The following is a 25499-nucleotide window of genomic DNA, read 5'->3' on the forward strand; positions in this document are numbered from 1 at the left end:
TGTTAAATGGCAACAAACCTACTCAACCTTTCAACCAGTTACTACAGTTGTCCCTCAGGGCTCTATACTGGGTCTTCTTCTATTTAATATATTTATTGATAAGTTAAGTTCAGTATGCAGATAACTCAACATTAATATGTGCAGCCTCAACAATAAATAAGCTCCAAGATGTTACCCAAAAATCTTTCTCCTCTGTAGAAACCTGGCTCAAAGAAATATAACCTCCTACTCAACCCCAAGAAAACTAAGTTAATGCTTTTAACCTCAAAAAGTTGACAAAATCAAAAGCAATCTTTTACCATAAATTCAGAAAATAATAATGTCATTGAAACTGTAATTCACAGTAAACTTCTAGACATTATAATAGATGACAATCGCAACTATGACCAACATATAATGCACACTATTAAGTCTAAACACTAGAAACTAGGCTCCCTTTATATGATCAATTGATTCCTTACAGATAGTGCAAGAAAAAAATCTCTAGCCACCACCTTCTTATTGCCAACTCTCTTATACACTGCTCCTATCCTGACAAACTTAAGCAATACTCAAAGAATGAAATTTGCCTCCTGCTACACTAAAATAGCTAAATGTGGCACCAATCTCCCTCATAGGACCCACCATTGTCATAGCTTAAAGCAATTAAACTGGCTTCAACTGCACAACTAGGTTGGCATAATAATTAAGATCTTTACCTCACACTCAAGATGTACTGGGTTTGATTCACACTAAGGGAAATTGACTAGCTTTAAAATGATCCATGAGGCAGCTAGCCTGGTACTTACCTATGAACCTATATATCCTGTCCTATCAAACTGCCTAACATATTCACAACTAACTACAGTACACAAACTCATTCATCATCCAGAAAAATGCCCAGCACCACAAACCATATTACTGTCATAATGTCCAGCAATGGACCTCTGTTCTAGTAACAAATTCTTACTACTCACAAATAAGTCAAATAATGTTGCAGGAGACTTGCTCTACTCCCAATACATTGTTATACTCTGGAATAGTATCCCCACACAAATAAAACTCCCTGACAAACTCAACAGATTTAAACCACTGCTTAAACAGCATCTTAACCAATCCTGGTCCTGCACATGCTCATCACCAGGTTAAAATGTTGTGCTCACCATACAATGCTCTCCAAATACTCTCCGTAAACAAAATACTCTTAACCTCTCATTGAAATGACAAAACATGTTTTATACATAACTGCTGCCTGTACAATCTATTAAGTTGTACATGGGCTTTCTCTTTAGTAACTTCTATCTCTGTAAAATCTTAGAATGTATAAATGTAACTACTGTATGTGTACAAATGTAAATAGAAATCTAACTCCTCTGTGTTTAACTGGAACTATGTATAATGCAATGTGAGGAAATGGAGCTTTTCTACCTTAGGCTCGACTGAAAATGGGTATTACTCAATCAGACTTTCCTGGTAAACAAAGACAAATTAATTGATTGATGAATTAATTACTTAATTAATTAACTCATTAATAAACTGTACAGTTTTATAGTTTCCAGAATGCCCACATCCTTCCAAACAGGGCTACAGCCAAAGCTGCACTGTATTAATCCCTGAATTTTCATCTTGATTGCCACCATCATGGATTGATGGATTGTCTGATAAGAGTAGCAGTATCTTCAGACTCTTCTATTGACCAAAGGCAGTTTACTGTTCTCTGAAGTTTAGTTGTTATCTCAATGTACTTTATTTATTTGTAAATCACTGTATGTCCATTGTGTGATCTGCAGGAGCTCTCCTCAGTCCTTCCATTCATAAAAAAAAAATCATATTTCATGTTTTATCAGTTATGACCACTTTTGTCTAGATCCAGATTAGCACTATTGCATTTCTAAGGGCATTTAGTGCTCTGGGTACCAAATGGTACCATATTTTACTATCTGATTGCACTGCAGTTGCATCTTATATTTAATACTTAGCTCCTAGAGCCTTAAATTTTTTCTCATTCTGTGTAGAGTTATATACTTTTTTGGCACACTGAAAAAAAAAAAAATAATAATAATTTTTATATGTTTTTGTTACCTTGGAACACATGTTATCATCTCACAAGATTCTTGTAATTAATGTTTAATGTACTGTTTGTGTAAGTCTTCTATGTGGAACTTTTCTCCCCTAGCCTCTACTGAAAATGGACATATATCCAGCTAGACTAGCCCGGTCAACAAATGTAAAATAAAATAAATAAAATAAATAAATTACATTGCTGTGTTTAGATACCAGATCCCTCCTATCATGTAACAAGTTTAAATGATTTTTAAGCTGTACATGACTTATACTGGGCATTTATTGATGAAAAGCATTCCATTCCACATATTATATGCCATAGGTAAGTACTAGGCTAGCGGCCCTTGCTGGCCATTTTAACCCCTGCCAATTTACCTTTTTGTGCTAGAATTAATCTATCCCATTTGGATAGATATTGGTAGGGTTGTCACCATTTCAAATGCCCAAAGTTGGACATTTTTTTGTAAAAACTTCAGATTTTGCAGGGCAAAATATACTCATGGCCAGTACAAATGACAGAACTTCACTTTTTTGCCAAAATAAAAGCTTATTCTTGTAACATTTGAAATGCGTATTCTGTTTCTTATAACATTTAGGTGTTTCAGATAGAAAATAACTTTTATGCAGCTATTAAAGAAAATATAGGAGACATTTTTGTCCTAAAATCTCAGGACATTTGCCATTTTTTCAATTTTTTTTGCAGGACACAACTCCCCAAAGAGGGACTGTTCCTTGCAAAGTGGGACAGGTGGTAACCCTAGATATTGGCTTTACCCATCCCGTGGCTGATAATTATATATTACCCCTAATGAGAATAAATGGGATCATACTATAAATAATTTGAGGGGACCTATGCATGAGATAAATCATTTAAAAGCTGCCTCTATCCACTAGTATTACTACATTAATGTATCACCTTTCACTGTATATTATTCTTCCTAGAATTCACTGAAATGTCTCTTTATTGAATACTATATAATTGCAATCAATATAATGTTACCTGATAATTGAGACTTTTGTCCATTTTACCTTGCCACAGGATTCATATGTTGTAATTTATTTACACAGAAGTGATTGGCAGCATTTTATTCAAATCCTGACATCTTCTGACATCTTCTGGATGGAAATGTACAGTTTATTCCTGCTTTTTTGTCATTAGCAGTATACAAACCACAAGCAGGACAGATGTGGCAAAATGAATGAGATCTTGTGATTTAGGCTCAGAAACAATAAACAGCACAGAAATGTATTCATAATTTATAAAGACCTAAGTGTGGTATTGCAGCGGTAACATTGTCGTCTCACAGCAAGAGGTCCTCCCGTTCGATTCTCAGCTGGAGCGCCTTCTGTGTGGAGTCTGCATGTTCTCCCTGCAGTCGAGTTGCATCTGAAAGACATGCATAAATTGGCATGCCTTCGTTAAAAGGTTGGGTGTTGAGCTGGCACCTTGACACCGTAAAAATCTACTACCAATCATTAGCGGACCGGAGTTCCATTGTGGCGATCCCTAACCGGGAAAAGCCGAAAGAAGAACAACTATATTAAAAAGACATATTGTATAACCTAAAAGAGGGTATTTAGTAAAATATAGACAGCTTGCTAGTAGGAAACAACTTAATGTCATACGTCTGAAATCCTATGCTGGCTAAAGTCAGAAATCTTGCACAGATAAAACAAATACTTCTCTGGTTATTGAAATGGTCAGGGTGGGTTTGGCACACACCAGGAAGGTCTGAATATATTATAATCACACTTTTTCTTATTTACTTTTTGGATCCGATTATTTGGGAGCTGACAATGAAGTAATTGAAAGTATACGTGTTTATCAAATTTACTCTCCGAATTTTAAAACTCCAAAAATACCAATATGACAGACAGAAAGATTTAGACATATTTTCATTCATATAATACCAAGAAACGCCTTGAAATCCATGCATTAAATGCTTCTTCAAAAGAAAGGTTTACTGCAGAGGTCATGGAAATAATAAACCTAAATTCTAGACTAACAACATCTCAAAATTTCAGTTATCTATGCCATTAGATAAGAAACCTGCCATAAACTGAAAAAAAAGAAAACAAAAAGTGTTAAGAAGTGCTCCTTTTGCTAGCAGTCCTACTACTTTGCCCAGCCCTGCTGTGTGTAGGACTTGTCAGAAGAGTTCAGCAGATGTTTTTCATATTACTTACAGTTAGTGAAGTAGTTCCAGTTTCTCAGTAAGTCTGTGCAGAGAGTACAGAACAGTTTCCATGCACCCAGCCCTTCTATATCTTTCAGTCTGTCCCGAGACATTGAATTGTATGCAGTATCTCATTCTTCTTTTGTTTCATATTCACTCTAATTGCGTAATTGTGAGCAGTGAAGTTAAAAACAAACCCTGATTCTTATACAGAATTACAAAATGATCTGGTAACTGCCGGAAGAGCTGAAACATGTATATACATGTTAGTAATAATGATTCTACATGCCCCTTCACCCTTTTGTGGATGCCATTGATTCTCTGCTGATAGGGCTTTAAACAGCTGTAAAAAGACAATATACTTCAAGGCTTTACTGGCAAGCCTTTAAAGTAGTTAAAAAGGGGTGGGGGGACATGAATCCACCTGCTATAAATCCAGCAAAGAAACATAAGATAAATGCAATAATAAGCATGCACATGCACATGTACACACACACACACACACACACACACACACACACACACACACACACACACACACACACACACACACAATGTGAACTACAGAGGCACATGAGACAAGGTGTGGGACAGAAATAAATGGAGTAAAAGAAATTAGAGCAAAAAGTGAACACAAAAATGTTAAACCATCTCTAAAAAAAGATAAAATAGTAAATATTAAAGTCAGTATTTTTATAAACCTACAAGAAGTATAGGAACAGCTAGAAATTGTAATAGTCAGAGAAATACATGACAAATGGGTAACCTTTTCTGGGATACTGGAAAACCAGAGTAAAATATCAACAGTAGTCTCTCCTTTGATAATGACATCACCACAGTAGTCAGGAAATCCTTCTACGTGGCACACCTCATCACAAAAGGTTTCTCATCCAGGAAAAGAAAGGTCATTGCTCCCCTCTACTCATCACTCATTAGACCCATTATAGAGTACAATGCCCCTTTTGGTATGTACCTCACAAGACATCTACAACAACTGGAAAGACCACAGAAATACCTCACAAAGAGGATTACCGGCCACAAACAGATGCCCTATGCAGACAATCTCAAAAAACTCCAGCTTTACTCTGTCGCATATCGCCTACTCAGAGGTGATCTCTGCCTAACATACAAAGCTATATCAAACCCAGAGCTGTTGGACATGCTCCACTTAAAAAACAATCCCAATCCCTCTGAGCTACATGCTCTAGGGACCTAAACCTTGTCACTACAATAAACAGAACATGCTAGAGGGATAGATTCCTGTCCCAGAGAATTCCCATACTCTGGACCAGACTACCTGTCTATGTCAAACAAAGCTCCTCAGTAGCAATCTTCAAAAAAATCTCGATGGCTCGTCAGGCTAATAGGTCAATAGTTCCCTGGATCAGTGGTGGCTCCCCATTTGTGGAGTGGGATAACTGTTGCTGTGCACCATTCAGTGAGCACAAAGCCTGATGCGAGGCTATTATTAACATGGTGCTTAAGTGGGGAGCCAGTTCATTCTGAAGTTCATGTAAAACGCAGCCTGGGATGTTGTCCGGTCCCATAGATGCTGTGTTTTTGGCTTTAGAGAGTGCAGCTTGTACCTGCATAGTTGTGATTACAGGGACTCTGCATTCTTCCTGTATAGATATGGGCCCTATAGGGGGTAAGAGAGGGGTAAAGTTAGCACTGAACCTATCTGCCAGGATGTTGGCAATATCAGTTGGTTCTGTAGTTTTCGTGCCTTTGTGCTGTAACTCAGAGCAGATCTGGGTGTTGCCATCTAGATTCTTGATGTAGCTACAGAATGCTTTGCGGTTGTCCTTGGATTTAGTGGTGATTTTGTTTTCATAGCTAGCTTTGGAGGATCTTATAAGGGATCTCAGCTTCTTACTGATGCTGACCAGGGAGCTCCTCCACTCATGGGGATTTACTCTCTTTTGCAATAGTTTCTTCCTTCTGTTGTACAGTTTGTTTATGGCAGGGGACCGCCAGATTGGCTTCCTTTTTTTGGAGGAGAGCGTCTTGGTTCTGTTTGGGATAGCACGATCCATGCACTCGTGTAAGTGCTTATACAGTGCATTTGTGTAGGATTCAACAGTTGTAACTGTATTGTCCATCTGCATGGGTATCAGGAAGTTCACCACTTCTGTCTTAAGAAGCATGAAGTTGGCTTTGAAGAAATTTTTTATTGCGGTTTCCTTAATGGGGGGTGGGGGCGGGATGTGGATATCAAGGGTGATAAGCTTATGGTCGGATCGGACCAACGAGGAGTTGACTTCAGGTGTGGAACACCAGTCACTCATGTTGGTAATGACTAGGTCTATGATATTGTTGCCCCTGGTGGGGGTGTGGATAGGTTGATCTAGGGCATTGGAGCTTATGAATTCCAGAAAGCGTTGAGCTACAGAGTTGGTACACAAGTAGTTTTCCCAGTAAATCGTGGAGTAGTTGAAGTCGCCCATTATTAGGGTGTTTGGTTGAACCCTAATATTTTCCAGTACATCAAGAAAAGAGGAGTGGGAATCCTAAGGCATGGTGGGGGATCTGTAGCAAGCTAAAATTTGGATTGCAGTTTTGCCCAGAGTTAGTTGCACTTGGATAACCTCGGATGCATTATGCTGAGCAACTAGCCTGGAGGTGTGGATATCCTTAATGAATATGGACACACCTCTGCTTTTGATGTTTCGGTCCAGGTTACATGGCCGAAAAGTGTGGTATGAGTTATAGCCTATTAGTGCAGGAGTGCTGTCTGGAGCCTTGAACCAGATCTCAGTCACTGCACAGATATCAATGTTCTCCATTTTAAGGAGTGCCTCGAGTGAGTGCATTTTGAGATTTAGACTTCTAGCATTGAGTAGCATTGCCCTCAGTTTTTGCTTGCTTGTTCCTGTTATGGAGGTGAATTTGTTATTTGAGCCCTGCCTAAAAAGGCACTATAGGGGCAACAAGAGCCTTAGCCAGTATCCGGAATCCCAGGGGCAACAGGTGCAGGCCATCTGTGGCAAAGCATCATGGTCTGTCGATCATGTCATCCCAAGCAGACAGATACTAGATCCCCTTAGAATGACACCAGAAGCTTAGCCAATTGTTGAAGTCAATCATTTTGTCCTTGTACTGTGGTATCATTCTGGGTGATGGCAGATTGCTACTTAGGGCTAGGGTCATACCTGCCTGGGCTACAAGATCGGAGAGCTCTTCCATGTCTCTTTTCATGTAGTCCAGGAAGGTACATCTCAAGTCATTCACACCAACATAGACAAAGACAGAGACATATCTGTACTTGTTGTGGAGTGACGTGAGTGCGTGTGTTATGTGGCGGATCCTGGCACCCGACAGGTAGCTGACAGTAACCTTCTCCTTGTTTAGCCTGGTGAGTTGGACATCAGGGTGCCTGACTATAGAGTCACCTATGACTAGTTTGTTGGGTACGTTGTTTTGCCTTATTGGCTGTGGTTGAGTGGTGCACTGAGTCTGTGGGCTATGTGTCATTTGGGTTGTGTTGGGGGATGGAGGCTGCTTGTGTTTCTGCTTTGGAAGTCTCTGTTGCTTAGACAGATTATTATTGAGAGCCTCTGCGAATGTTTTTGTGTTACTATGTGTGGATTTTGGTGGTAAAGATTTAGTGAGACTATGTGATGAGTGTGGTGTGGTACAAATGTTTACCTTCTCTCATGACTGTCAAGTTCAGTCTTGGTTGGAGAGAGCTTTACCTCCAGTTTGGCTAGATAAGTGCATCTCTCACAGGTTGTAGTGTTGGGTGGTAGAAGGAGAAGGTTTTCTGTGTACATGAGGCAATTTCTACATTGCCTCAAGATTCCCAGATTCATCAGATAGACAGGAGCGAACACTGGGAGCTGACCCTTGGACATGCCTGAATAGAAAACTATTTTCTTCTAGATAAGTGAGGAAAGTGAATACAAGAGCTGTTTTTCTCTAAGCAAGGCAGAAAAGTAAGTACAAAAACTGTTTTCCTATAGGTAATGAGGAAGATCGAGTGCTATAGTAATTAGTAGCTTATTTAGTGCTTACAAGTTCTGAACAAGTGCTGAGCATGAATAAGCAAATTTAAGTGCTAAAACTAAGAATCTGTGTCTGCACTAGACGAGTTACAGGACAGAAACAAGTGCAAATGCAGGCTTTCAAATCAGAAAGTTGAGAGAGATGGAAGATTGCCCAAACGGCCAATAACTACAATTTCTGGGCCAGAACCACTCCATATGTGGTAAACAGGTTACCTAGTGCTTACCACTCCCACTGATAAGCTAGAAGGCTTCCCTCCAACACAGAGGCTTGGGGGACTCAGAAGCTTACATACAGTCCTGGATACAGCAAATTTGTATCTGGAACAATAGTTACAGGAAAGGTAGGAAACAGGCTTACAGTTTTTTTTTAACAGAAAAGTAGCAAAAACAGTAGTAAAAACAATTCAAATGCAGTGCAAGCTAGCACACGAGTATGCAGCAATATTAGACCAAACACAGTTTAAAAAATGCAATTAAATTAAAAAGGACTAAAAACAAGTGCAGACAGAGTTTATTAGGTAGAATGTGGTAAAGAGATGGGACTGGAGGATTGTCCCATATCAAATCTACAGTGGGGCGGACAACTGTAAAAGCCACCAAATTTAAAACTACAAACCAAAAATATGGAGGGTGGATGGGACAAAACAGTTTCAACAGAGATCTAAGCAACAACTAACAGTACAAACTTTAAAACCAAAAAAAATATTCTCAGCTCTGTATATTTGCCGATCAGTCTCTCAGAACAGTGAGACAACAGTTTCAACAGAGATCTAAACAACAATTAACAAACTCTATAACCAAAAAAAAAAAATATATATATATATATATATATATATATATATATATATATATATATATATATATATATATATATACTCAGCTCTGTATATTTGCAGATAATCTGTAAGGCAGTCTCTCAGAACACAGGTTCCTGCAATTTGAATGCAGCTGTTACTATACCAACTGAAGACATGGCAGAAAATGGGGGGGGGGGGGGTAGTTTCAACAGAGATCTAAGCAACAACTAACAGTACAAACTTTAAAACCAAAAAAACATTTTCAGCTCTGTATATTTGCCGATCAGTCTCTCAGAACAGTGAGACAACAGTTTCAACAGAGATCTAAGCAACAATTAACAAACTCTATAACAAAAAATATATATACTCAGCTCTGTATACTTGCAGATAATCTGTAAGGCAGTCTCTCAGAACACAGGTTCCAAGAGCCTGGTTTGCAAGGCCATGGAACGTATCATCATGAAACTCATAAACAAAGACATTGGTAACCTCCAAACTCTGGATCCCACCCAGTTTGGGTTTGTAAAAGGCAGATCATGCCTCCTGAACTTGTTTGACTTCTTTGAGGCAGTCGCCAAAGCCATGAATGAGGGTAAGGTGGTTCACACAGCCTATCTTGACCTTGCCAAGGCTTTCGATACCATCCCTCACTTTGGAATTATAGCTAAACTCACTAAACTAGGTATAAATCCCTATGTCACAAGATGGGTTGCCAACTGGCTCACTGACAGAACCCACACTGTAAAAATTGCAGACTCCAAATCTAACGTCAAAGCAGTGACAAGTGGAGTACCACAGGGATCCGTCCTGGGACCTCTCCTGTTTGGTATCTACTTCTCTGAAGTACAGGCTAACATAGAAGGCCTCTGGTTAATGAAGTTCACAGTTGACTGCAAACTAGGAACCATAGTCAAGTCCCCAAATGATGTGGACATCCTACAGAAGACAGATGCTTGGTGTCAGAGCCATGGCCTCAAGCTCAATGCCAAAAAGTACAGTGTCATCCCCTTTGGTAAAAACTCTGTACCTATGAACTACCACATAGGCAGCAATCTAGTTAACACTGAATGTGTGATAAGAGACCTTGGGCCCCAGGTGGACAGTAGTCTCTCCTTTGATAGTCACATCACCACAGTAGTCAGGAAGTTCTTCTACGTGGCACACCTCATCAAAAAAGGGTTCTCATCCAGGAAAAAAGAGGTAATTGTTCCCCTCAACTCGTCACTCATTAGACCAATTATAGAGTACAATGCTCCTTTTGGAATGTACCTCACAAGACATCTGCAGCAGCTGGAAAGGCCACAGAAGTACCACACAAAGAGGATTACTGGTCTCAAAGAAACGCCCTACACTGACTGCCTCAAAAAATTCCAGCTTTACTCCATAGCATATCGCCTACTCTGAGGTGATCTCTGCCTAACATATAAAGCTATGTCAAACCCAGAGCTGTTGGGAAATCAAATAAATACAACTCCAGACAAACACCAGATACCTTAATAAAACAACAAAGCTTTCAGATTACAAATCCTTCTTCAGTGTTAGCTTTAATAAAACAACAAAGCTTTTGGATTACAAATCTAACACTGAAGAAGGATTTATAATCTGAAAGCTTTGTTGTTTTATTAAAGTATCTGGCATTTGTCTGGAGTTGTATTTATTGGATTCGTGCACCTGGCTACAGTTTCAGCTTTATCAGTGTCCTTACCTTATTTTTTTCTTACACCTAAAGAAATCCCAATCCCTCCGAGCTACACGCTCTAGGGACCTAAACCTTGTCACCAAAATAAACAGGACATGCTGGAGTGATAGATTCCTGTCCCAGAGACTTCCTATACTCTGGAACAAGCTACCTATCTATGTCAAGCAAAGTTCTGCATTAGCACTCTTCAAGAAAAATCTTGACGAGTGGATGGGAAATAGGAAATACACCCTGGGGATCATATCTGTGTCTCTGCTGGACAGTGGCACAGGAAAATAAATTTCTTGGGTGGTGTAAGCTATGGAACCTTGCTGGTTAGGCTTATGTAGGCCCTTGGGCCAATAGCCTAGTACCTACCTATGAACCTATGATTGGATGGAAGATAGGAAATTCACCCAGCTGATCACTTCTGTGGCTCTGCTTGACAGGGGCACAGGAAAATAATTTTCTTGGGTGGCAAAAGCCAGAGTACCGTTTGGCTAGACTTATATTACCTACATATGAACCTATGAACCTATGAACTAATTGGAAAACAAGGGTATATGAGTATATATACTAAACAGAATTTCATACAATATTTATTGGCACCACATGTAGAATAACCCATTTTAGGCCATTTTTCTGGTTGGGCTTCTTCATCTTACCCTACTTACATGTAGTCAGCAGAACTAGTTTAATATAATAGTAGATAAATATCTAACTTTCCAGTCCCATGTGAAACTATAAACTAAGAAGTACTCACTCAGCTAAAACTGGGTTAGAATATTTCCCATTTACTCACTGAAGATGCTAGGCAATCTGTAGCCATCAATGGATTACTTCATCAGTTAAAACATGCCTCTCCAATTATCCGTCTTCTCTACCAACAAATGACCGCTAGCTTTCAAGCAGCAGAAAATAAGATACAAAATGTGTACCATCTGACATAAAACTAACTGGCTTCCCATTAGCCTTATAACCACATTCCTCTTAAACACATTGACATTCGACATATTAAATGACAACTGCTCCCCTCCACTTAAAATTAACTACACTTCTAAAGCATAACATACTTGATAAGAAGCCAGGTTTATACTATTCTCCACAGACCTCCATTTACCCTGGCAATCGCTAAAAAGAATTTCTCTAAAGCTGCCCCAGCAAGCTGGAATAAACTGCCCTAACATGTGAGAAATGCAAATAACATTACAGCAGTGAAAACAATTCTCAAAAATGTTGCTTATCGAAAGAAGGAATTTATCTTTCTGTCTACCAGAGTAATTCCTGAGCACTCAAAACACAAATGTATCTACTACTACTCTTTTATTCAGCTGCATCAGCCCAGCAAACAATTCTAGAAGATGCCAGCACCAGTAGAGTATTGGGATGAGGACAAGACCATGGCCTAGACAACCTGAGTTCAGTTATTGGCTCACAGCCTTGATAGTGCAGAATGGGAGGATGGGACCACCCATCTCAGGACAATGGGTGTTGCTACACTTACATGCATCTTTGAAGTTCATGTCCAGTGCAGACTGGACATGCACAGAGGGTGTTGTCCACAGGGTGAGAGGACCGTCACTGAGTCACTTGTGGAGAGGCATGGATGATACACCAGTGGGTGTCCATTATATGCCTTCTCTGGGATGAGATGAGCATACAAACTGGGGGGATTCTAAGGGTAGACACACTGGGGTGGGTCCTAAGGGAAGAAAACACTCCCCAGTAGCAATATGAGGCTGCTCCAGGTACCACAACTTCCTCTGCAGCTAACAATATAGGTCAGTGATAATCCTGGGAAGGCTTGTCAGGTTTGGTAGACTAAGTGGATGAGGAAGGGCCTTGGGAACAGCTGCAGCGCATGAATAAATTAGCCCCCAAAATATTGCAAGAAATATTTACCAATGCTCATATGATACTGCTAGGGAGTACAGTGTCAACTTTCCCTGCTGTTCTTCAGTTGCCTTTATCTTACTTATGTTCTCTCTTTTTACTTGTATTACTTCTCTTATAATTTTCTCTCTACTCTCTCCTTTTATTTTTCTTCACTAGATTCCTTATGTGCCTCTTCCCCACTCCTCATTGCTTACATGCAATTACTTTGTTACATATTTGTTAATTCCTTAATTGTTTGAATTTCATTCATACTGCCTTTTACAATACTCTTACTGCATTCTTTATATGCATATATTTATAAGCATATTAAATTGCTGCATTGCCTTTCATACAATTGTAACTGTACATAGGTTCATAGGTTCATAGGTTCATACTAGGCTATCTGCCCTGGGGCAATTATAAGCCTAGCCCGATTCTGTATGGCTTATGCCACCCCTTGATTTGAGTATACTGTGCCCTTTTTAGGTTTAGTTTACTGTGCCTCTGTCTAATAGTGACACGGGAGTAATCCCTGGGACAAACCTACGATCCCCCATCCACCTATCGAGATTCTTCTTGAAGAGATTCAGTGAGATGCTCTGCCTCACATGAACTGGAATTCTATTCCAGAGCGAAGGGAGCCTCTGGGTTATGAACCTGTCCCTCCAGCAAGTTCTATTTATTTCTGTGCTGAGGTTCAGGTCCCTCGAGCGTGTGGCTCTAAGGGATTTAGATTTACTGAAGTGGAGCATGTCCATTAATTCTGGATTTGACATAGCTTTGTATGTCAGGCATAGATCGCCTCGAAGTAGGCGGTATGCAACTGAGTAGAGCTGGAGTTTTTTTAACCGAGCAACATATGGCATCTGTTTGAGTCCCTTGATCCTCTTGGTGAGATACTTTTGGGGTCTTTCTAATTGCTGCAGGTGTCGGGTAAGGTACATCCCAAAAGGGGCATTGTATTCTATGATGGGCCTGATGAGAGATGAATAAAGGGGCACGATTACCTCTCTTGATCTAGATGTGAAACCCTTCGTGATGAGGTGGGCTATGTAGAAGGTCTTTCTAACCACTTTGGCAATGTAGTTTTCAAAGGAGAGATTGCTATCAACTTGGGTCCCCAGGTCCCTAATAACGTTCTCTGTACTTAATGGGTTTCCACCTATGTGGTAATTTGTGGGCACATTGTTTTTGCCAAAGGGTATGACTATACATTTTTTGGCATTTAGCTTTAAACCATGGCGCTGGTACCAGTTATCTGTCTCTGTGAGACCTTTTTGAAGGATGTTTGTGTCAGCTGGAGAGTCGATTATGGCGCCCAGTTTGCAGTCGTCTGCGAACTTGGTGAGCCATAGTCCTCCCACATGTGCCTGTACCTCGGAAAAGTATATACCGAACAAGAGTGGTCCCAGGACAGAACCCTGTGTGATGCCACTTGTGACCGGTTTTGAGTCTGACATGGCTCCAGCAACTCGCACTCTGTGGGTTCTGTCTTTGAGCCAGTTTGCGACCCATCTTGTGACATAGGGGTTTATATTTAAGCTGGATAGCTTATCTATGATGCCTGAGTGGGGTATTGTGTCAAATGCCTTTGCAAGGTCCAGATAGGCTGTGTGGACTACCTTCCCTTCATCTATGGCTTTGGTGACTGTTTCGAAGAAGTCAACCAGGTTAAAAAGGCAGGATCTGCCCTTGACAAAGCTGAACTGGGTAGGATCTAGTGTCTGTAGGTCCCCAATGTCTTTGTTTATGAGCTCCATGATGATCCTCTCCATAGCCTGGCAGACTAAGCTAGTCAGGCTTATGGGGCGATAGTTTCCAGGGCCCGTAGAGGCTCCACCTTTGTGGAGTGGGACCACTGTTGCTGTACGCCATTCTGTGGGCACATATCCTGTAGTGAGGCTGAGATTGTATAGCTGTTTTATTTGAGGGATTAGTTCCTCTTGGAGTTCATGTAGGATGCAACCTGGGATGCCATCTGGCTCCATGGAAGCAGTGTTTTTTGCTTTGGAGAGGGCAGCCTTCACCTGAGCATCAGAGATGTTTGGGAGGCAGCCCTCTGCCGGGATAGATACTTGCTCTTTTGGGGTGGAGGGGGTGGAGAAGTTTGCACTGAACCTGTCTGCCAGGATATTGGCGATGTCTGTGGGTTCAGTGTATTTTTTGTCGTTTAGAATCAACTCAGAGCAAGTCTGGGAGTTGCATCCCAGGTTTCTAACATAACTGAAAAAAGCCTTATGATTGTCTTTGGTGTCCTGTGCAATGTTTCTCTCGAAGCTGGCCTTGGAGGATTTTATGAGGGATCGTAATTTTTTGCTAGTACTGATCAGAGATGCCTTCCTATTAGGGATTTTGCTCTATCATGTAGTAGCTTCCTCCTTCTGTTGTACAGTTTATTTATGGCAGGGGTCCACCAGACTGGATGCCTGCCTTTGGATGATTGGGTCTTGGTTTTGTTTGGGATAGCATGATCCATGCATTCCTGGAGATGTCCGTAGAATGCGTTTATATAGGATTCTGCAGTTTGGGCCATAGTTTCCACTGGCCCTGGGGCCTTGAAGGATTCCACTTCGGTTTTGAGAAGTGAGAAGTTCACTTTTGAGAAGTTTTTCACTGTGGTTTTCTGGGCTGGGGGTGGGGTCGGGATGTGGACATCCAGTGAAATTAATTTATGGTCTGATCTTACCAATGAGGGATATACTTCTGGTGTGGAGCACAGAGTCCCCATGCTGGTAATGATCAGGTCTAGTATGTTGTCCCCTCTTGTGGGAGTGGTGACTAGTTGTTCCACAGCATTTGAGTTTATAATTTCCAGGAACCTTTGGGCTAAGGTGCTGGGGCTTGAGTAGTACTCCCAGTCAATGTTTGGGTAGTTGAAATCACCCAATATAATGGTGTTTGGAGAGATCTTCATGTTCTCCAATGTTTTCAGGAAAGCCGAGTGGGATTCCTGACTTTGAGAGGGTGGTCTGTAGGATGCTATAAACTGAAAAGCAGTCTTGCCCACTGTTGGTTGCACATGGATGGTCTCCGATACTTCGTGCAATGCCACTAACCTGGAGGTGTGGATATCCTTGATAAATATGGAAACTCCCCCTCCTTTTGTGGTTCGGTCCGGGTTTTGGGGCCGAAAAGCATGATATGAGGTATAGCCTGGTAGTGCTGGGGTGCTCTCTGGAGCCTTGAACCAGGTTTCTGTCACTGCACAGATATCGATGTTCTCCATACTGAGGAGAGCTTTGAGTGCGTGCATCTTGAGGTTAAGACTTCTGGCGTTAAGCAGCATTACCCTTAGTTTCTTGTTCCTTGTGCTGTCTATGGGGGTGGCTTTGACTTTTGAGCCTTGCCTAAAAAAGGCACTATGGGGGTGGCAAGAGCCTTTTCCAATATCCGAAATCCCAGTGGTGACAGGTGCACGCCGTCCCTAGCGAAGCAACGTGGCTTGTCGAGCATGTCATCCCAGGCTGACAGACACTGGATTCCCTTTGAATGACACCAAAACTTTAGCCAGTTGTTAAAATTGATCATTTTGTCTTTGTACTGTGGCATAATTCTAGGTGAGGGTAAGATGCTGCTCAAGGTCATGGTCATACCAGCCTGGGCTACATGATCCGAGAGCTCCTCTATGTCTCTTTTCATGTAGTCCAGGGAGGTACGTCTCAGGTCATTCACACCAGCATGTACAATGACTGAGTCATATTTGTATTTGCTTTGGAGTGTCCTGAGTGCTTGCATTATGTGGCAGATCCTAGCACCCGACAGGCAGCTCACCATGACCTTCTCTTTGTTCAGCCTGGTGAGTGGGACGTCAGTGTGTCTGACAACAGAGTCACATATTACAAGAGTATCGGGTGTGTTATTCAGCCTTAAGGTCTGTGGCTGCTTGGCACACTGACTTTGTGGGCTATGTGTTGTGCGTGTTTTGTTTTGAGGTAGCGTTTGCTTGGATGTCTGCTTTGGAGGTCTCTGTTGCTAAGGTAGATTTTTATTTAGAGCCTCCGAGTATGTTTTTGTGTATTTATCTGTTTGGTTCGCTGATGTGGTGGGACTATGTGATACTGGAATTGTGTTGTGTGAGGTTACCTTCTCCTCCTGATTGGTTATACCAGTTTTGAGATGAGAGAGCTCAGCCTCCAGTTTGGCTAAATAGTTGCATCTCTCATATATATTTGAACCTGTTTGGAGGAGGAGAGGGTTGTCCGTGTACATGAGACAGTTGTAACATTGCCTCAAAATTCCCAGATTCACCAGCTGGACTGGAGAGGAAACCATTGACTGACCTTTGGACATGCTAGAGTAATATAGGGAAACTGAATTTAAGACGGACCAATAGAGGACAGGGTAATCATAGAGAGTATAAGAGTAAGTAGTGCTTATGGTTTAATAGTGCTAACTTATAGGATTACTTAATTGGACCAGTGAAGGGCCTTAGAATGAGAATATGGTGTTTAAATTGAGAGATAGAGCAGTTCTAAGGGAAAAAGTGAAGAGCAGACTTTGTGGAGCCAGGAATAGTTTAAACCCAATTAGGTGGCACTGCCCGCTGTTGCGCTATGCACAAAAACGCACAAAACCGTGCAAAAGAGGGTTTTAAGAGAGGAAGATGAAGGAGTTTGGAATTGACCCAAAATGGCCAATAAAACTACAGTTTCAAGTCAGTAACCACTCCCACAGGGGCAGGCAGGCTGCTCAATGTTTTTCACTGCCACTGATCAACAGAGAGACTACCCTTTAGCCCAAGCAAAAAATGGCCTCCAAGAAACTTACAAACAGTTCAAGAACAGCAAGCCTGTAACTGAACTTTTTTAAATCTCAGAAAAGTGGGAAGAAAGCAAGATTTTTTTTGTTTTTTTGTTTTTTTCAGAGATAGCAGAGGTTCACAAGTATCAACAAGTTATAACAGTGCAGTAAATGACCCCACACAAGAGTGCTAGGCCAAAGACAGATAAAATGCAAGTTTTGAGAAAAAACGATTTTATATTGCACTTCCATCATAGCCCAGGGTATGTCTAAAAGTGGTCTGTGGACCAATGCACCAACTCATTTATCAAATATAAAATAAGTAAATTAAATACATAAATAAAACCTGTTACCAAAACTTAATGTTGAATCCTGACATCAATCTTTACAAAATAAATGTTCAACTCTACCTCAGAGTGCCTACTGAATGGTTGCTTTTACAAGCACCTGAACTATGAAAACAAGGGACTTTGAGACATTATATGGTTCCTATAAGTTATCCTTAAAATATATACAGTTTCATTTAGCAAACTATGTTAATATATTACATAAGTACCTTTGATGAACATAAGAAATGGGTCTAATGACAAGTGGTATGTTTTTCCTCTTTCTTATACTACTAACATGCTACTTTGCTACTTTTTAAATAATTTACACAAAAAGATTGTAAGCCTAGTCTGTAAGAAACATTATGCTTGCATGGTGCAAAACACTAGCAAGAGAGCTATTGACCTGCTACAGCTACAACCAATAGATCTGGACATGTATTACCATTAGAATATCACAAACAACTCTCAGCAAATTAGTGTCATTAATTTCACAAGGCATGCCTACAATTACTGTATATATAGGAATCTGCAAAACTTAGGGGAGAGTACATTTTAAGGTATGTGCTTATTCATTTTATTTATTTATTTATTTATTTGCTTTTGTTTAGTAGGGTAGAATGCTGATCCATATTGACCACTTACAGGTTCAGCATGGAAATTACATAAATATATAAACATTTAGCAGGAAAAAAAAATAGCCTTGCATATGTATCTAGTTTAGTACAACTATTTAGATCACTGGTATGTTAAAGCTGTTTTCTGGGCATGCAAAGCAGGTATTAAGCAATCTATCCACAAACCAATAAAATAAAATTAAAATGCTATTCACAACCGTGCCAATATTTTTTGCTCAAAAGCAAAATATGTAAAACAAGTACAAGTATTTGCCGAAACAAAAGACAAGTGAAATATATACATCCCATTGCACACCTGCACATATTAGGACAAAGCAACATCATTTGTATGTGGGGTGCATGCAGATGTAGGATAAGGAAGGATTAATATGATCCACATTATCAACAAGGCTCTGCAATCTAACACTTCCTCAAATTCTTAATGTTTTGTACTATGTTCTTAAATTCGAAGGAACAATACCCAGTGAAATAGTGATACTTATTCAGTATAGTTTTGATGTTCTTAGCATCCATTGCTAATTGAACTCTCTGAAATGAAGACGGCTGCATACTCTGTACATGGTAAGCCAAAGCACTGTGGCTCACCGTGAGATTAGACCCTGACACAATAGAGGCTTGTTTATGAAACTTATGCAGACTGTGAATTTCTTTTAAATAATCATCATAAGAAGAAAACATTTATACTGGTAATACTAGGACATGTGTACATTCTGATCCCACTGAATGAATAAATATAACTTAGGCACTGGTATTAATCTGCTATGTAAAGTTGTCCAATTCATATGACAGGCCGATATTCATTTTTTGCATTATACATCTACTAATCGCTGATGAACTTTGATCAAAGGAAAACATTACAAAAAACCATCAGCAATTATTATTGTTCAAACAAAAATATTCAGTTTAAGTGATTACAAATTTAAACAAATGTTGCATTTACGATGAACAAAAATAAATAAAAACTTTCATTTTAAGTGAGGTGCTTTGTCTCCCAACATACACCAATGTGGTGACTCATGCCCACACCCCCAAAAATTAAATATACTAGCTGCCAAGTCACAAAACCACAGAGAAAGAGGAAAACTCCTGAAGTATGTTACAGCTGAACTTCTGAAGTTTGACTGCAACTTAATTAGACTACTTCTACCACACATGTAAATTACCAAAAATACCAACATGTGATAAGTACATGAAGAGACCAAACCAATAGCACCCATTTTTTGCATATTACATTGCTTATTGAAGTGATTACAAAAACCTTACGCCAAAGAATGGGGATCACACGCCTCAGAAATCTAATGCCATTGTAAAAGTTGTTAGTGCTGTTTATACGGAATATTTAACTATCTTGACTTATCTAGCAGAACTCAAAATACTATTCTGTGTTTATTCTGACTCCCTGGTTGAAAAATCCCCAGAGTCTATGTCTTAATCAAAAAGAGAGAGCATTGTTCATCTCCTGGTACTCCTCTGAACACATTTGATGGAAGAGAGTGCAAGGTCTTAAATAACAGTGGCCTTTTCCTAGAGGTTCTATCTATGTCAATGCAGTACGCAAAAAAAAACATATTTCTTTTATACTTCTCAGAATAGCTACCACCCTGTAGAAAAGCTATAAATGTCATCAGTTCAACAGGAAATAAAAGATTTTACAACACCAAACCTTAGGTAACAGATGGAGGGTCCTCAATAAACAAGTTGCTGTGATCTGCAAAAGGGCAGACAACATGTCTACATGATGTCTTTCTTCTATGGGGGATTATGATCCTAGTGGTGTTATGCTGCTTCTGTTGTGGATGTACATCTGTGGTCATTTTCAGTTACTGTTTTTTTTTTCTTTAATACCAGTTATCATTGTACATTGCTAGTCCCAGGCAGTGGCGGCTGGTGACTTCAAATCACAGGGGGGCTGCAGGAGACAGCTGAATGGGTGGGGTCAAGGGGAAGGGGTGTGGTCAACCATAAAGGGGAGGGACTATGCACAAAACCACAAAAAACTAACTTTAATTAAATACGCTGCCCTGGGTGGCAAACCATCATTATGAAAGTCCAATCAAGACAAAAATAAGTGTAGAAGAATAAAAATATTTCAATACATTAGCTGCATGACAGCTTACTTAATATCTAGATGGAAACAAAAGGTTGTGAGGTATGAAAAAATAAATTACTTTTTAAATACATTACTGGAATGCCAGTCAAAATCAAGTATAAGAAAAACCAGAAGCACTCAACTCAAACCACTTCTCCTTGCACTGCAGTTCTAATTATAATATATTCAGCTTTATTAAAGTACCAAGTAACATGCTGAAAGTAGAAATCTATGTGATGCCCCCACTTGTAAAAATGTTTCTTATCCAAAAAGACCTGCTGCCTGACAACTTGTTTCATGGGGAAAACATGATAAAAGTAAAAATGAAAAGCAAACAAGAAACAAAGCTCAAGATACATTGCTTAAAGGATTACTGTACAGGTTATGGACCACACATGATTGGCATTCTGTTTAGTTTACGGGTAAAGTCTGTAGAGATGACTGGAAGTCTCCAACAAGTGTAATGAGCTTTTTAAAATAATGGAATCCTGTCCTTTAATACCCAAGGCTTATACATTATCTAGTCAAGTATTCTCTGCATGGCAACAACAGAAAGGCTTTCAATGTTGGCAATTCTTTAACAGTATGCTTATTAAAGCTTACTTGCATCTTACGATGTCAGACAAGCTTACCTTATGGTCATTAAAGCATTGCTACTTAAACACAGAGCAACAGGCACTTTGAGTAATAAGCATAAATCTGAGTAATAAGCATAAATCAACAGTATAAAAATATGACAGAAACCAGACCATTCTGCAAAATCAAGGACAGATGAAAAGCCACTGTAGTACTTATGCAGTATGTCCTTCCCATCCAAGGTAGATACAACTACTCCTTGCCTTGCTTGGACACATCCAGAGTCACTACATGGGGGAGTGGGGTGCAACAAGCATGTCACAATTTGAAATCTCTCTGGCTGACTGTGATGGCCCTGACACATTTGTCATACCTCTCAACCTCAAGAGCAAGAAATCTGGACAAAGCCATACACAGATGTGGGACAAAGGCCCAACAATAAGGACAATTTTTAAATATTGCTCTAATAAACCTAGAAAGATAATAGAATAGGTCTTGCATTAGTATGAATTTTCTGAAGGGTATAAAATCTGAAACTCAAATGTCTGTCATTTTCTAGCTTCAGTCTTTAGTGATTTGTCACTAATTTGCCAAAAAACACAAAATATAAAATAGACACACAATACATCTGCTACCTGTCAAAGAAGGGACACTTTAATATTAGTACTGCTACTAAGGCTGACAAAATAAAAGAATCTACATGCATTTCAAGTAATCTATAACTTTGATTATTACAGTTATTTCTTAATTGTAAACCCTCCATGTTTTCTTCCAAAATTGCTATTTTGCGGAGGGATTATTAGGGGGAAGAGCAACATTTTGAGCCAAAAATTGGGGACAGTTGAGAGGTTGGCTATGCCTAATTCTATAAAGCAATTTATTTGCATGTACCTCTCAACCTGTTAATGCAGTAAATCTGAACAAGGCCAAATATATTGGGGGCACATATAAACAGTACTAAAATTTGCTCTTGTATAAATTGAGACAGTTGATAGAACAGCTCTTACTTTAACATGCATTTTTCTGAAGGTTATGAAGTCTGAAACTTATTATTTAGTGACTTCTGGCAAATCATTTAGGAATTAAAACTACAAATTTTATGAACAACAAACCAAAAATAAGAAGCAAAAATCTATTCATTCTTTGAAAATCTGGACAGTTGGGAGGTATAGTTCAACTGGGCCTGTCTGAGTTTGCTGCCCTTCCCCCCTGACAAAATAATGGTTGAATGGAGCCTCTGCAGCCATTCCAATGAACCATTACTTGGCTATTTCACTCCATTTACCATAAACACTAATGTGCATACTGCTTTACTTCTATGATGAGTTGGACTTCATTTGAAAGGTTTATTTTGTATTTTACAGCACAAACACTAAGTCATCTGTTAAACAAAGCAATGCAGTCTCACAATGAAAACTTAGCATTAAAACTTCTCTGCCCTTGAAACTCACATTCATTGAAACAGCATTGAAACCCACATTCAAAGAAAATACATTTTGCCAGTGGCAGATAAAGATTAATTTTGGGCTGTTTTCGAATCATAGGTCCCTTGCATATGAAACATACATGTGCTCTTTGATACACCTTCCTCATTGTACTAAAATTATATTCCTTGTACAATACAGTACACTTGTTAGAGGGTGTTTTAAATTTGTTTTGAACATTTTTCCAGTAAGCAATGAAACAAACCATATGCACCCATAATGGCAAAACTGCCCATTGAGAACATTTATCATAAAAAAGTCTACTCAGACTTCCACAGTTCACCATTATTAGTAAATATAAACAATTATACAGTCCACCATTATTAGTAAATATGCACAATTCCACAGTCCACCATTATTAGTAAATATGCACAATTCTACAGTCCACCATTATCAGTAAATATGCACAATTCTACAGTCCACCTTTATCAGTAAATATGCACAATTCCACAGTCCACCATTATTAGTAAATATGCACAATTCTACAGTCCACCATTATCAGTAAATATGCACAATTCTACAGTCCACCTTTATCAGTAAATATGCACAATTCTACAGTCCATTATCAGTAAATATGCACAATCTCTGAAGTAAGTCATCTAAATAATTCCACATTAAAGAAATCTGTAACTAATGAAGCGGTTGCTGCTAGCAATCACCTTTATATTTCATGGTTTCATTGAAAAATAAAGTGTCTGTTGCCCCTCAGGAATAAATTGCCTATATTACATTAAAAAATGATAAGCTAGTAATAATATTGCAAGAGGAAATGGATGGCAAACTGATAACAAACTCATAGTTAGTATCTTCACCATGGAGAACATTCTCAGTATGGCAGCATCCACCCCTTGTGAGAGTAGAACCCACAGCCTTCTGCATCAATAGCAAGTACACAACCTGTTGTGCTATAGTATTAACTAGGCAAAGCACTAAACTTCTATTCCCCTGCAGCTCTCAGCTCCTTGTAAAATCTACTCAATATTCAACTGCATCTCAACTTTGCAGCTCAAGAAAACTGGAAAAAGCCAAAATGTATTGGGGGGGGGGTCAAAAGCCCAAAAACAGGGACACATTAAACATTGCTTGTATAATCTTGGAAAGTTGCTAGAATAAAATGTTGTGTTGCCACCATATATTTTACTGCCAAGGTCCCTGAGCAAAAAACAGTCAGAGTAACATACCACTCATCCACATCAGCTGCTTTGTAAAAGAGAGGAAGACTGAAACTTAAATGGCTATCATTTAGTGAATTCAGTTCTCACCATAGCTGTCAACCTCTTAGTACAAAACACCTGGACAAACCCAGTAATGAGGGAATACAGCCCTCAAACATATTCAGTGAATTCAGTTCTTGCCATAGCTGTCAACCTTAGCACAAAAACCTGGACGAAGCCAATAATGGGGGAATACAGTCCCAAAAATAGGGACAAATTTAAAATACTCATCTTATAAACTTAGAAAATTGCTAGAAAAAAAGGTTGTGCTACTATGTATTCTGAAGAACATGAAGTTTGAAATTCAAATGCCGGTCAATTTTACTGCGGACAGAACAAAAACAATTTTCGGCAGAGACGCAGGGATTAATACTGCAGACATGTCTTTGTAAAATGGCAGGGCACCAGAGCAAATCCACACAAACACAGGGAGGAGATGCAGACAGAAGCCACCCCAACCAAGAATCAAACCAGAAAAACCTATAGCTGTGAGACATCAATACTACCACTGCACCATCAGTTATGCAAGGAATGAAACATTCAGAAACCTGAAGTCTGAAATTCAAATGCCTGTCAATTTTACTGCGGACAGAACAAAACCAATTTTCAGCAGAGATGCAGGGATTAATACTGCAGACATGTCTTTGTAAAATGGCAGGGCACCAGAGTAAATCCACACAAACACAGGGAGGAGATGCAGACTCCACACAGAAGCCACCCCAACCAAGAATCAAACCAGAAAACCTATAGCTGTGAGACAACAATACTACCACTGCACCATCAATTATGCAAGGCATTAAACATTCAGAAACCTGAAGTCTGAAATTCAAATGCCTGTCAATTTTACTGCGGACAGAACAAAACCAATTTTCAGCAGAGACGCAGGGATTAATACTGCAGACACGTCTTTGTAAAATGGCAGGGCACCAGAGCAATTCCACGCAAACACAGGGAGGAGATGCAGACTCCACACAGAAGCCACCCCAACCAAGAATCAAACCAGAAAACCTATAGTTGTAAGGCAACAATACTACCACTGCACCATCAATTACGCAAGGAGTTAAGCATTCAGAAACCTGAAGTCTGAAATTCAAATGCCTGTCAATTTTACTGCGGACAGAACAAAACCAATTTTCAGCAGAGACGCAGGGATTAATACTGCAGACACGTCTTTGTAAAATGGCAGGGCACCAGAGCAAATCCAAACAAACACAGGGAGGAGATGCAGACTCCACACAGAAGCCACCCCAACCAAGAATCAAACCAGAAAACCTATAGCTGTGAGGCAACAATACTACCACTGCACCATCAAATATGCAAGGAATTAAACATTCAGAAACCCTTAAGTCTGAAATTCAAATGACTGTCAATTTTATTTAACATTTTTTAAACAGGACAGTATGACTTGGAACAAAAAAACAATTTTCAGCAGAGGCCCAGGAAGAAATAATGCAGACATGTCTTTGTAACATGGGAGGACACAAAAGCAAACCCACACAAACACAGGGAAAAGATACAGACCCCACAAAGAAGGAACCCCAGCCAAGAATCAAACCCAAGAACCTGCAGCTGTGAGGCAACAATGCTACTACTACACCATCAAATATCAAGCATTGCAACATTTACAAACCACAGATATTATGAGGAACAGATCAGATCGAATATGAGGCAAAAATCTGCAATTTTTTTACAAATGGTGGTGGGTAGGGAACTCAAGTCTTTAACACCTGCATACAGGGTACAGGGTTCAAGCCTGAGGTATTCCCTACCACACCACCATGAGCACCTGGGGCATTTTCACACACACACACACACACACACTCCAATATGAACATTGTAAAGTAAACGTTAAAAG

At 39.6% G+C, this 25499-nt stretch overlaps 1 protein-coding gene across 3 annotated transcripts in view; it reads right to left on the reverse strand.

Moving 5' to 3' along the window:
* The window catches only part of LOC122808018 (beta-1,3-galactosyltransferase 5-like), a 555231-nt gene that overhangs the window by 352486 nt on the left and 177246 nt on the right, over nucleotides 1-25499 (reverse strand). Inside the window, exon 1 of one of the 3 annotated variants that reach the window (XM_044079011.1) lies at nucleotides 4231-4413. The exons of the other annotated variants lie outside the window; for them this stretch is intronic. The gene's annotated coding sequence lies outside the window, so the exon portion shown is untranslated. Of the gene's footprint in view, nucleotides 1-4230; nucleotides 4414-25499 lie in introns of those variants that run through there. 3 annotated transcript variants of the gene reach the window in all.

This window comes from Protopterus annectens, chromosome 1.part1 (genome assembly GCF_019279795.1).
Source record: "Protopterus annectens isolate FY-2018-M chromosome 1.part1, PAN1.0, whole genome shotgun sequence".
NCBI lineage: Eukaryota > Metazoa > Chordata > Ceratodontiformes > Protopteridae > Protopterus > Protopterus annectens.